The sequence below is a fragment of the Panulirus ornatus genome, chromosome 28 (assembly GCF_036320965.1).
Source record: "Panulirus ornatus isolate Po-2019 chromosome 28, ASM3632096v1, whole genome shotgun sequence".
NCBI classification, from domain to species: domain Eukaryota; kingdom Metazoa; phylum Arthropoda; class Malacostraca; order Decapoda; family Palinuridae; genus Panulirus; species Panulirus ornatus.
The window spans coordinates 18,997,413-19,009,613 of NC_092251.1; the positions used below are offsets into that span (position 1 = coordinate 18,997,413).

General features: G+C 41.0%; 1 long non-coding RNA gene across 1 annotated transcript in view; it reads right to left on the minus strand.

The window, feature by feature from the left end:
- Positions 1-12,201, minus strand: part of LOC139757880 (uncharacterized) — a 30,768-nt gene that overhangs the window by 17,657 nt on the left and 910 nt on the right. The window lies entirely within an intron of this gene.

Sequence of the window (12,201 nt, forward strand, 5' to 3'; positions counted from 1 at the left end):
TGGGAACTTCAGTGAAGGGCGCTAATGGGGAGGTGATAACAAGTAGTGGTGATGTGAGAAGGAGATGGAGTGAGTATTTTGAAGGTTTGTTGAATGTGTTTGCTGATAGAGTGGCAGATATAGGGTGCTTTGGTCGAGGTGGTGTGCAAAGAGAGAGGGTTAGGGAAAATGATTTGGTAAACAGAGAAGAGGTAGTAAAAGCTTTGCGGAAGATGAAAGCCGGCAAGGCAGTAGGTTTGGATGGTATTGCAGTGGAATCTATTAAAAAAGGGGGTGACTGTATTGTTGACTGTTTGGTAAGGTTATTAAATGTATGTATGACTCATGGTGAGGAGCCTGAAGATTGGCGGAATGCGTGCATAGTGCCATTGTACAAAGGCAAAGGGGATAAGAGTGAGTGCTCAAATTACAGAGGTATAAGTTTGTTGAGTATTCCTGGTAAATTATATGGTAGGGTATTGATTGAGAGGGTGAAGGCATGTACAGAGCATCAGATTGGGGAAGAGCAGTGTGGTTTCAGAAGTGGAAGAGGATGTGTGGATCAGGTGTTTGCTTTGAAGAATGTATGTGAGAAATACTTAGAAAAGCAAATGGATTTGTATGTAGCATTTATGGATCTGGAGAAGGCATATGATAGAGTTGATAGGGATGCTCTGTGGAAGGTATTAAGAATATGTGGTGTGGGAGGCAAGGTGTTAGAAGCAGTGAAAAGTTTTTATCGAGGATGTAAGGCATGTGTATTTGTAGGAAGAGAGGAAAGTGATTGGTTCTCAGTGAATGTAGGTTTGCGGCAGGGGTGTGTGATGTCTCCATGGTTGTTTAATTTGTTTATGGATGGGGTTGTTAGGGAGATGAATGCAAGGTTTTGGAAAGAGGGGCAAGTATGAAGTCTGTTGGGGATGAGAGAGCTTGGGAAGTGAGTCAGTTGTTGTTCGCTGATGATACAGCGCTGGTGGCTGATTCATGTGAGAAACTGCAGAAGCTGGTGACTGAGTTTGATAAAGTGTGTGAAAGAAGAAAGTTAAGAGTAAATGTGAATAAGAGCAAGGTTATTAGGTACAGTAGGGTTGAGGGTCAAGTCAATTGGGAGGTAAGTTTGAATGGAGAAAAACAGGAGGAAGTAAAGTGTTTTAGATATCTGGGAGTGGATCTGGCAGCAGATGGAACCATGGAAGCGGAGGTGAATCGTAGGGTGGGGGAGGGGGCGAAAATCCTGGGAGCCTCGAAGAATGTGTGGAAGTCGAGAACATTATCTCGGAAAGCAAAAATGGGTATGTTTGAAGGAATAGTGGTTCCAACAATGTTGTATGGTTGCGAGGCGTGGGCTATGGATAGAGTTGTGTGCAGGAGGGTGGATGTGCTGGAAATGAGATGTTTGAGGACAATGTGTGGTGTGAGGTGGTTTGATCGAGTAAGTAATGTAAGGGTAAGAGAAATGTGTGGAAATAAAAAGAGCGTGGTTGAGAGAGCAGAAGAGGGTGTTTTGAAATGGTTTGGGCACATGGAGAGAATGAGTGAGGAAAGATTGTCCTGGAAGATATATGTGTCGGAGGTGGAGGGAACGAGAAGTGGGAGACCAAATTAGAGGTGGAAAGATGGAGTGAAAAAGATTTTGAGTGATCGGGGGCCTGAACATGCAGGAGGGTGAAAGGCGGGCAAGGAATAGAGTAAATTGGATCGATGTGGTATACCGGGGTTGACATGCTGTCAGCGGATTGAATCAGGGCATGTGAAGCGTCTGGGGTAAACCATGGAAAGTTGTGTGGGGCCTGGAGGTAGAAAGGGAGCTGTGGTTTCGGGCATTATTGCATGACAGCTAGAGACTGAGTGTGAATGAATGGGGCATTTGTTGTCTTTTCCTAGCGCTACCTCGCACACATGAGGGGGGAGGGGGATGGTGTTCCATGTGTGGCGAGGTGGCGATGGGAATGAATAAAGGCAGACAGTGTGAATTGTGTGCATGGGTATATATGTATGTGTCTGTGTGTGTATATATATGTGTACATTGAGATGTATAGGTATGTATATTTGCGTGTGTGGACGTGTATGTATATACATGTGTATTGGGGTGGGTTGGGCCATTTCTTTTGTCTGTTTCCTTGCGCTACCTTGCAAACGCGGGAGACAGCGACAAAGCAAAATAAATATTTATTTTTATTTTATTATACTTTGTCGCTGTCTCCCGCGTTTGCGAGGTAGCGCAAGGAAACAGACAAAAGAAATGGCCCAACCCCCCCCATACACATGTATATACATACGTCCACACACGCAAATATACATACCTACACAGCTTTCCATGGTTTACCCCAGACGCTTCACATGCCTTGATTCAATCCACTGACAGCACGTCAACCCCGGTATACCACATTGCTCCAATTCACTCTATTCCTTGCCCTCCTTTCACCCTCCTGCATGTTCAGGCCCCGATCACACAAAATCTTTTTCACTCCATCTTTCCACCTCCAATTTGGTCTCCCTCTTCTCCTCGTTCCCTCCACCTCCGACACATATATCCTCTTGGTCAATCTTTCCTCACTCATTCTCTCCATGTGCCCAAACCACTTCAAAACACCCTCTTCTGCTCTCTCAACCATGCTCTTTTTATTTCCACACATCTCTCTTACCCTTACGTTACTCACTCGATCAAACCACCTCACACCACACATTGTCCTCAAACATCTCATTTCCAGCACATCCATCCTCCTGCGCACAACTCTATCCATAGCCCACGCCTCGCAACCATACAACATTGTTGGAACCACTATTCCTTCAAACATACCCATTTTTGCTTTCCGAGATAATGTTCTCAACTTCCACACATTCTTCAAGGCCCCCAGAATTTTCGCCCCCTCCCCCACCCTATGATCCACTTCCGCTTCCATGGTTCCATCCGCTGCCAGATCCACTCCCAGATATCTAAAACACTTCACTTCCTCCAGTTTTTCTCCATTCAAACTCACCTCCCAATTGACTTGACCCTCAACCCTACTGTACCTAATAACCTTGCTCTTATTCACATTTACTCTTAACTTTCTTCTTCCACACACTTTACCAAACTCAGTCACCAGCTTCTGCAGTTTCTCACATGAATCAGCCACCAGCGCTGTATCATCAGCGAACAACAACTGACTCACTTCCCAAGCTCTCTCATCCCCAACAGACTTCATACTTGCCCCTCTTTCCAAAACTCTTGCATTTACCTCCCTAACAACCCCATCCATAAACAAATTAAACAACCATGGAGACATCACACACCCCTGCCGCAAACCTACATTCACTGAGAACCAATCACTTAAATAATGATAACTGTTTTGAAAGTCGGACCATTTATCATTTTATTTATAATGAATATGCTAATATGCTATCGTAAAACAAACATGGCAAAGAGCTGCTTGTGGAATTTTCCCCAAACTCTAAGCCACAATAACCCATGACATATTTATGAATCATGAGAGACAACAAGCAGTTTGGAAAATATTTCCTGAAGGATTGCAGTTATTATAAAAAGTAGACATAAAGAGTAAGGGTTTGGGTCCCCAGAGCAGTGATACTCCGTCACAGGTGAGATGCTCACATGCTTAATTGACCTCATGAACTGGATCATCACAAACCTTGTTTGTTTACTCCTTTTAATCTATACATATCTGAGACAAGTTCCCTTTATTTCCATAAGAAGGTTGTGGGTTGTGTCATTTAAGGTTTGTGTTACAGATCTTTTTACTGATAAGATGCAATGAACTCGTAAGACATAAGTGCCCACGTGGTCCCCTCAAACTTTTTCCTTGCATCTTGGTGTGACCCAGTTCAAAGCAGTTGTTACCGCAAATTTTCCAAACTTTTCTTAGGACGGTTCTAAAGTGGAATCAAGGTGATCAATCCAATAACTGATATATCTAGAAGTCACATACACAGCCATTTTTGCAGGTTAGTCTTACTACAACAGATAACATTCCTGTTGTGACTGTATGTTAAACAGATGAGGCATTTTTAAGGGACTGGTGTATAGGTATAATATTTTCTATGACAAACACATTTCATTAAGCATACATGGTATTTCAGATATCAAGATAATCATAAGCATTTTCTTTGCTTACTGTTGACGTATCTTGTAACAAAATAGGTAGTAATGACACTTTCAGACTAGTTTTACTGTGTTTCATTATCTTCCTTGCATGCAAAATGATGCCCCAGTAGGAACTTGTGGACATTAAAACTAAGTCATTTTGTGAACCTTGAATTTATATATTGGCCAAAAGATATTTTGTCAATTTCCCTATGTAATCCAGTGGTAGTGTATCCATTGGTGAACTTCCTATTAAGCTTTCTCTGTAACCATTTCATTTTTCCCCCAGTAGAGCAAGTGCATATGTGGTTAAAATTTTTGAATGGGCTGCCTTTTCCTTGAGGCACGATATATAGACATTAATGTCTGTAATGGCATTCCATTCACTGTTGCAAGATACTAGGTATTAGACTAAATTTGTTGCATATACTGGTCAGACTGAAAATATCGTTTTTTTTTTTTTTTTTTTTGAAGATGCATATTAGTCATGAAACCCACATAGTAATCGTACATGTATGTGACAAAAACACGTTGCAAGGGTTCAATTACGTTCTAGAGCTTTAGAAATTCAACTAATTTACTCCCAAAAAATAACCACTCTTTCAAAAGAATTCGTAAGAATACCTGAGTAGATCATGTGCCTGGCAATCGAGTAGCAAAAGTTAAAGATTGTATATCACAAGTAAACAAAATTTTATCTCACTGGGTTGTATATAATCTTTTAGACAATTTTTCTGCTTTGTTATGATAACAAACTTTTGAAGATATCTTGGAATATTTGAGATTATCCTGCACACAAAGTTGAGGTTAGAGAGGGGCTTGAGGGAAGTCAGCATAATAGAACTCATAGTGTGTAGGCTGACAAGTTTAGTGTTTTCTGGCTTTATATCAAATATGACTTATCCATATGTCCAAACCATTTCAGCACACCTTCAGCTTTCTCTACCATACATTTCTTATTACCACATTCATACATTTTTTTTTATTTGGTACTAACTACCTGGGTAATGGGAGGTTAGTGATGGTTGTGTAGTGAGCCAGCACTTCAGTGGTTATGGGGTTGCACTCTTCTGACCCAGGTAGCTGACTTTTCTTTTTGTCTCACCCACACATGGACTCCTGGCATTCTTTACACAAACGTACAATCTCTCCTTGTCAAAACATAACACTTAATAACACAACTCGCATAACTCATTCATTGTAACTCTACAGTTCCCTGCAGTGAGTGATATGCACCAATCCTACCTTTTGGCAAAATGGGTGGAGAAATAGATAGATAGAAATAGGTGAGAAACAGGAGTGGTGGGAATATGTGATAGAGTGTAAGAAAGTAAAAACTAGATTGATATGGGTAAAACTGAAAGTGGATGGAGAGAGATGGGTGATTATTGGTGCATATGCACCTGGGCATGAGAAGAAAGACCATGAGAGGCAAGTGTTTTGGGAGCAACTGAGTGAGTGTGTTAGTAGTTTTGATGCACAAGATTGGGTTATAGTGATGGGTGATTTGAATGCAAAGGTGAGTAATGTGGCAGTTGTGGGAATAATTGGTGTACATTGGGTGTTCAGTGTTGGAAATGGTGAGGAGCTTGTAGATTTATGTGCTGGAAAAGGACTGGTGATTGGGAATACCTGGTTTAAAAAGAGAGATACACATAAGTATACGTATGTAAGTAGGAGAGATGGCCAGAGAGCATGACTGGATTACGTGTTAATTGATAGGCACGCAAAAGAGATTTTTGGAAGTTAATGTGCTGAGAGGTGTAACTGGAGAGATGTCTAATCTAATCATATCTTTTGGAGGCAATGGTGAAGATACAAATCTTCAGAAAAGAAGAGAGAATGTTGGGGTGAAGAGAATGGTGAGAGTAAGTGAGCTTGGGAAGGAAACTTGTGTGAGGAAGTATCAGGAGAGACTGAGTACAGAATGGAAAAAGGTGAAAACAAAGGACTTAAGGGGAGTGGGGGAAGAATGGGATGTATTTAAAGAAGCAGTGATGGCTTGTGGCATGAGAAGCGTGGGAGGTGAGTAGATTAGAAAGGGTAGTGAGTGGTGGGATGAAGAAGTAAGATTATTAGTGAAAGAGAAGAGAGAGGCATTTGGACAATTTTTGCAGGGAAATAATGCAAATGACTGGGAGATGTATAAAAGAAAGAGGCAGGTCAAGAGAAAGGTGCAAGAGGCAAAAAAGAGGGCAAATGAGAGTTAGGGTGAGAGAGTATCATTAAATTTTAGGGAGAATAAAAAGATGTTTTGGAAGGAAGTAAATAAAGTGCCTCAGACGGGGGGAACAAATGGGAACTTCAGTGAAGGGGGCTAATGGGGAGGTGATAATAAGTAGTGGTGATGTGAGATGTAGTGAGTATTTTTTGAAGGATTGTTGAATGTGTTTGATGATAGAGTGGCAGATATAGGGTGTTTCGGTCGAGGTGGTGTGCAAAGTGTGAGGGGAAGGGAGAATGAATTGGTAAATGGAGAAGAGGTAGTAAAAGCTTTACGGAAGATGAAAGCTGACAAGGCAGCAGGTTTGGATGGTACTGCAGTGGAATTTATGAAAAAAGGGGGTGACTGTATTGTTGACTGGTTGGTAAGGTTATCTGATGTATGTATGACTCATGGTAAGGTGCCTGAGGACTGGCGGAAAGCTTGCATAGTGCTATTGTACAAAGGCAAAGGGGATAAGTGTGAGTGCTCAAATTACAGAGGTATAAGTTTGTTGAGTATTCCCGGGAAATTATATGGGAGGGTATTGATTGAGAGGGTGAAAGCATGTACAGAGCATCAGATTGGGGAAGAGCAGTGTGGTTTCAGAAGTGGTAGAGGATGTGTGGATCAGGTGTTTGCTTTGAAAAATGTATGTGAGAAATACTTAGAAAAGCAAATGGATTTGTATGTAGCATTTATGGATCTGGAGAAGGCATATGACAGAGCTGATAGAGATGCTCTGTGGAAGGTATTAGGAATATATGGTGTGGGAAGTAAGTTGTTGGAAGGAGTGAAAAGTTTTTATTGAGGATGTAAGGCATATGTACATGTAGGAAGAGAGGAAAGTGATTGGTTCTCAGTGAATGTTGGTTTGCGGCAGGGGTGCATGATGTTTCCATGGTTGTTTAATTTGTTTATGGATGGGGCTGTTAGGGAGCTGAATGCAAGAGTTTTGGAAAGAGGGGCAAGTATGCACTCTGTTGTGGGTGAGAGAGCTTGGGAAGTGAGTCAGTTGTTGTTCGCTGATGATACAGCGCTGGTGGCTGATTCGGGTGAGAAACTGCACAAGCTGGTGACTGAGTTTGGTAAAGTGTGTGAAAGAAGAAAGCTGAGAGTGAATGTGAATAAGAGCAAGGTTATTAGGTACAGTAGGGTTGAGGGACTAGTTAATTGGGAGGTAAGTTTGAATGGAGAAAAACTGGAGGAAGTGCAGTGTTTTAGATATCTGGGAGTGGATTTGGCAGCAGATGGAACCATGGAAGCGGAAGTGAATCATAGGGTGGGGGAGGGGGAGAAAAGCATTGAAAAATGTGTGGAAGTCGAGAATGTCATCTTGGAAAGCAAAAATGGGTATGTTTGAAGGAATGGTGGTTCCATCAATGTTATATGGTTGCGAGGCATGGGCTATAGATAGAGTTGTGAGGAGGAGGGTGGATATACTGGATATGAGATGTTTGAGGATAATATGTGGTGTGAGGTGTTTTGATCGAGTAAGTAATGAAAGGGTAAGAGAGATGTGTGGTGATCAAAAGAGTGTGGTTGAGAGAGCAGAAGAGGGTGTTTTCAAATGGTTTGGTCGCTTGGAGAGAATGAGTGAGGAAAGATTGACAAAGAGGATATATGTGTCAGAGGTGGAGGGAACAAGGAGAAGTGGGAGACCAAATTGGAGGTGGAAAGATGGAGTGAAAAAGATTTTGAGTGATCGGAGCCTGAACATACAGGAGGGCGAAAGGCTTGCAAGGAATAGAGTGAATTGGAACGGTGTGGCATACCATGGTCGACGTGCTATAAATGGTATGAACCAGAGTACGTGAAGCGTCTGGGGTAAACCATGGAAAGTTGTGTGGGGCCTGGAGGTGGAAAGGGAGCTGTGGTTTCAGTGCATTATATATGACAGCTAGAGACTGAATGTGAACGAATGTGGCCTTTGTTGTCTTTTCCTAGCGCTACCTCATGCACATGCGGAGGGACGGGGTTTTCATTTCATGTGTGGCGGGGTGCCAACGGGAATGAATAATGGCAGACAGTATGAATTATGTATATGTCTGTGTGTGTATATATATGTATACGTTGAGATGTATAGGTATGTATATGTGCTGTGTGTGGACGAGTATGTATATACATGTGTATGTGGGTGGGTTGGGCCATTCTTTCTCTACCATACATTTCTTATTACCACATTTATACTTTTTTTTATTTGGTACTTCCTACCAGAGTAATGGGAGCTTAGTGATGGCTGTGTAGTGAGCCAGCACTTCAGTGTTTGTCAGATTGCACTCCTCTGACTCAGGTAGCTGACTTTTCTTTCTGTTTCACCCTCTTTCTGTTTCACCCACAACTGGAGTCCTGGCATTCTGTCCACAAACATACAATCTCTCCTTGTCAAAACATAACATTTAATAACACTTAACTGGCAAAACTCATTTATTGTAACTCTACAGTTCCCTGCAGTGAGTGCTATGCACCAACCCTGCCTTTTGGCAAAATGGTTGGAGCAATAGTTAGAAATAGGGAGAACATTTAGATGTGAGCATTAATTAGTAATAGGAGGCTGAAACTTTAGGCAGGAACATTAAGTAGACACATTTGGTAGTAGTTAATAGGAACATTAGGTAGGGGTTCTCTTCAAACACTCTACTAGAGTTGCCATATGCCTGTGAAAACCTACAGGCTAAAAAGCAGCATGAGTTCACCAGTTATGCTGGGAAGTAGAAGGAACAAACAATGGGGTAGATGGCTCTGGATGTTAATGGGAAGACTGGTGCCATGGCCACCTGTTAGAGGGAGATCCCAAGTGGAATGGGCATCAGAAATAAAGATAGATTAGCAGACCTCTCTCTTAATCATATTCATATTCTATCATACTTAGTCACCGTCTCCCGCATTAGCGAGGTAGCACAAGGTAACAGATGAAAGAATGGCTCAACCCATCCACATACACATGTATCTATATAATCTATCAATGCATAACTAATTTACCCAACTTGCACCACGTAATGCTTATATAAATTCATTGTGAAAAATATGTATACATTCTCAGTGTATTAGAAATATAATTTCTTCTTGTATGCTCTGTTCTACTGTCTATGGTAATTCATTATTAATTTTTTAGTACAGGTACACCACCGATTTTCTGGCAGCTGATGGTTCAGCACCTCCTTTAGTCCAGACAAAATTATTTAAGGGAACTTGAAAGTACCGCAGCCACCAGACTAGTTTACTAGGCAGCCAAAGATGGCGTTGTGTGTAGGGCGCGCTTATTTACATTCTTTTCAATTCACTTGTTGGTGGTGATATTGCATTGCTGTGAGATTCTTATCTTATTTTGCTTAAATTTAACCTTAGCTATGGCTTCTAAGACATATGAGAATGTCAGTCGTGGTGTCAAACATAAACACTAGTCCATATCGATCCAAGATAAAGTGGAACTGTTGAAAAAAATGGTCCGTGGTGTTTCGGTGCATAAGCTGTGTGACATCTAAAGTACTGGTTCATCAACCGTTTATGATATAAAGAAGCAAAGGGAGAAAACCCTGAAATTCTATTCAGACAGCGATTCTAAGCAGCTAATGACGATTAGGAAAACTGAAAGATGGTAGGAGAACTGAGCATGATCGAGTGATGATGGAATGGTTTCGACACTGTCGGAGTGATGGAGTGGACTTAGGTTGCATGATAATGGACCAGGCTAAGTTGTTCCATATAGAACTTGAATTACAACACGAGCATGACTATAATGAAGGATGGCTTCAAAGATTCAAGAAGCATCACGGAATTTCCATGAATAAAGTGTGTGAAGAAAAGTGGTCTGCAAACCACGAAGGAGCTGTTGAGTATGTGGACGAATTGCAAAACTTGCAGCTGACGAGCATCTCAGTCCTGAGCAGGTGTATAATGTATTTCATTTACTTAATCTACATTTAATATTAGTTTAATTTATATTTCTAGCAGTCTATGGTATACTTTAGACACATGGGAGATGTATAATTAGTGAGTTAGAGGTGTGTTGATGAATTTTTATCATGTGACCATGGTTGGTCCCGCAAAATGGTTAATTTGGCAAGGCTTTGGAACCAAGAGTGCCAGAAAATCGATGGTGTACCTGTAGTTATTGGTAAAATTATTGTTGTTTAGAACATATTGTTTATAGTTTGTATATGTCTGCCTCTGGATAACACTGCAGTGGAGTTGCCCTCTGCTAGTGGCCTGTCAAGTGTGAGACACTAAAGTCTAAGAAGCAGCACTTGAGTCCACCAGATAAGCTGGGGAGTAAAATACAAGAGATTTAGGATGATAGCTATGAAGTGACAATAAAAGGAGAGAGCTTGTGGAGAATTTTGGTTATAATTTGGCTGGGCATTGGGAAAACCCATATTCTTTGGCAGGGTGTATGGAATGAAAATGGAAACAATGAATTCAAGTTGTGAAAGGGCATGGATGGAGGGGTGGTATGGAAAGGAATGAATTATCAAGGAAGAGGGAAAGAATGATATGCAATTCTGCTATAACTGAGAGTATGTTAGGGTCATACAGAGCATGTATGGAATGGATCAATTATAGGGGAATATGTCTGTTAAGTATACCAGGAAAAGTGTATGCAAGAATATTAATTGACAGAGTACTTGAAATGACTGAATGCAGAATAAGTGAGGAGCAAGAGGGTTTTAGGAAAGGTAGGGGATGTGTGGATCAGACTTTTGTAGGTAAGATGACCATGGAAAGTATTTAGCAAAATGTTAAGAAGTTGTATGAAGTTTTTATGCATCTGGGGAAAACTTATTACAGAGTTGAGTGGAATGCCTAATCCTCTGTTCTCAACGCTACCTCGCTAATGCGGGAAATGGCGAATAGTGTGAAAGAAAGAAAGAAAGAATATATATATATATATATATATATATATATATATATATATATATATATATATATATGGATGGAGTGATGAGAGAGATGAAACAAAACTAAGGAATAGGGGTGCAGAGATGGAGTGTGGTGGTGAGATATGGTGGCTAGTATCAAGCCTGTTTGCAGATAATACTGTGATGTTTGCAGAAGGTTGTATGTTTTATGATGTTTGTAAATATAGGCAACTGAAGGTAAATGCAGGTAAAAGTAAAGTAACGGTGTTTGAAAGGAAACAGAGTGAAGTATAGATTTTGTGAAACCAAATAGAGTGAAAGAAGAGTGTACTAAATTGTGCTTTGGATATGGGTCATAAAAGACTGGAAGAAGTGAGACAATTTGAATTTCTAGGAGCTGTCTTGGGTAAGTTTGGTGATATGGAAGGAGAGATAAGGGAGAGAGCAGTACAGGTTATAAGAGTCACTGGGTCCCTTAATAGAATAATGAAGGATAGAGGTGTAAGTATGGAAGTAAATAGAGGATTAAGGGACAGCATAATCCTCCCAAACTTGACCTATGCAGCCAATACATGGACATGGAAATGAGCTATTAGAGAAGAGCATGTGGTGTGACTAGATGGAATGAAGAAAAAGATTAAGGGATGTATGAGAGATTTGGTATGGCATGGAATGCAAAGGGATTGAACTGTGGAGGACAGAACTTTGTGGTGGTTTAGGCATGTGGAAAGAATGCAGGACTGAGTTTACAAGGAGAGTGTATAATAGTACAATTAAAGGGGTTGGTGTGATGAGCAAATATGGAAGAAGAATACTGGAGGGAGAGAAATAGTGGAAGAATACGTGGATTGGTGTATGCGAGGGAGGCATGTAAGGACAGGCATAAATGGAGACTCTTTTGCGATGGCCACACCTAGAGAGGAGTTCCCAGAGGGAATGGGCACCAGAAATATAAATAGATAGAAAGATCTATACTTTCATGCTTACTCATCCCACTCCATCACGTTTGAATGCTTTTACTATTTCCATGTTTTCACCTTAGCAAACTCCACTGCATGATAAGTTCATTTTTCAGT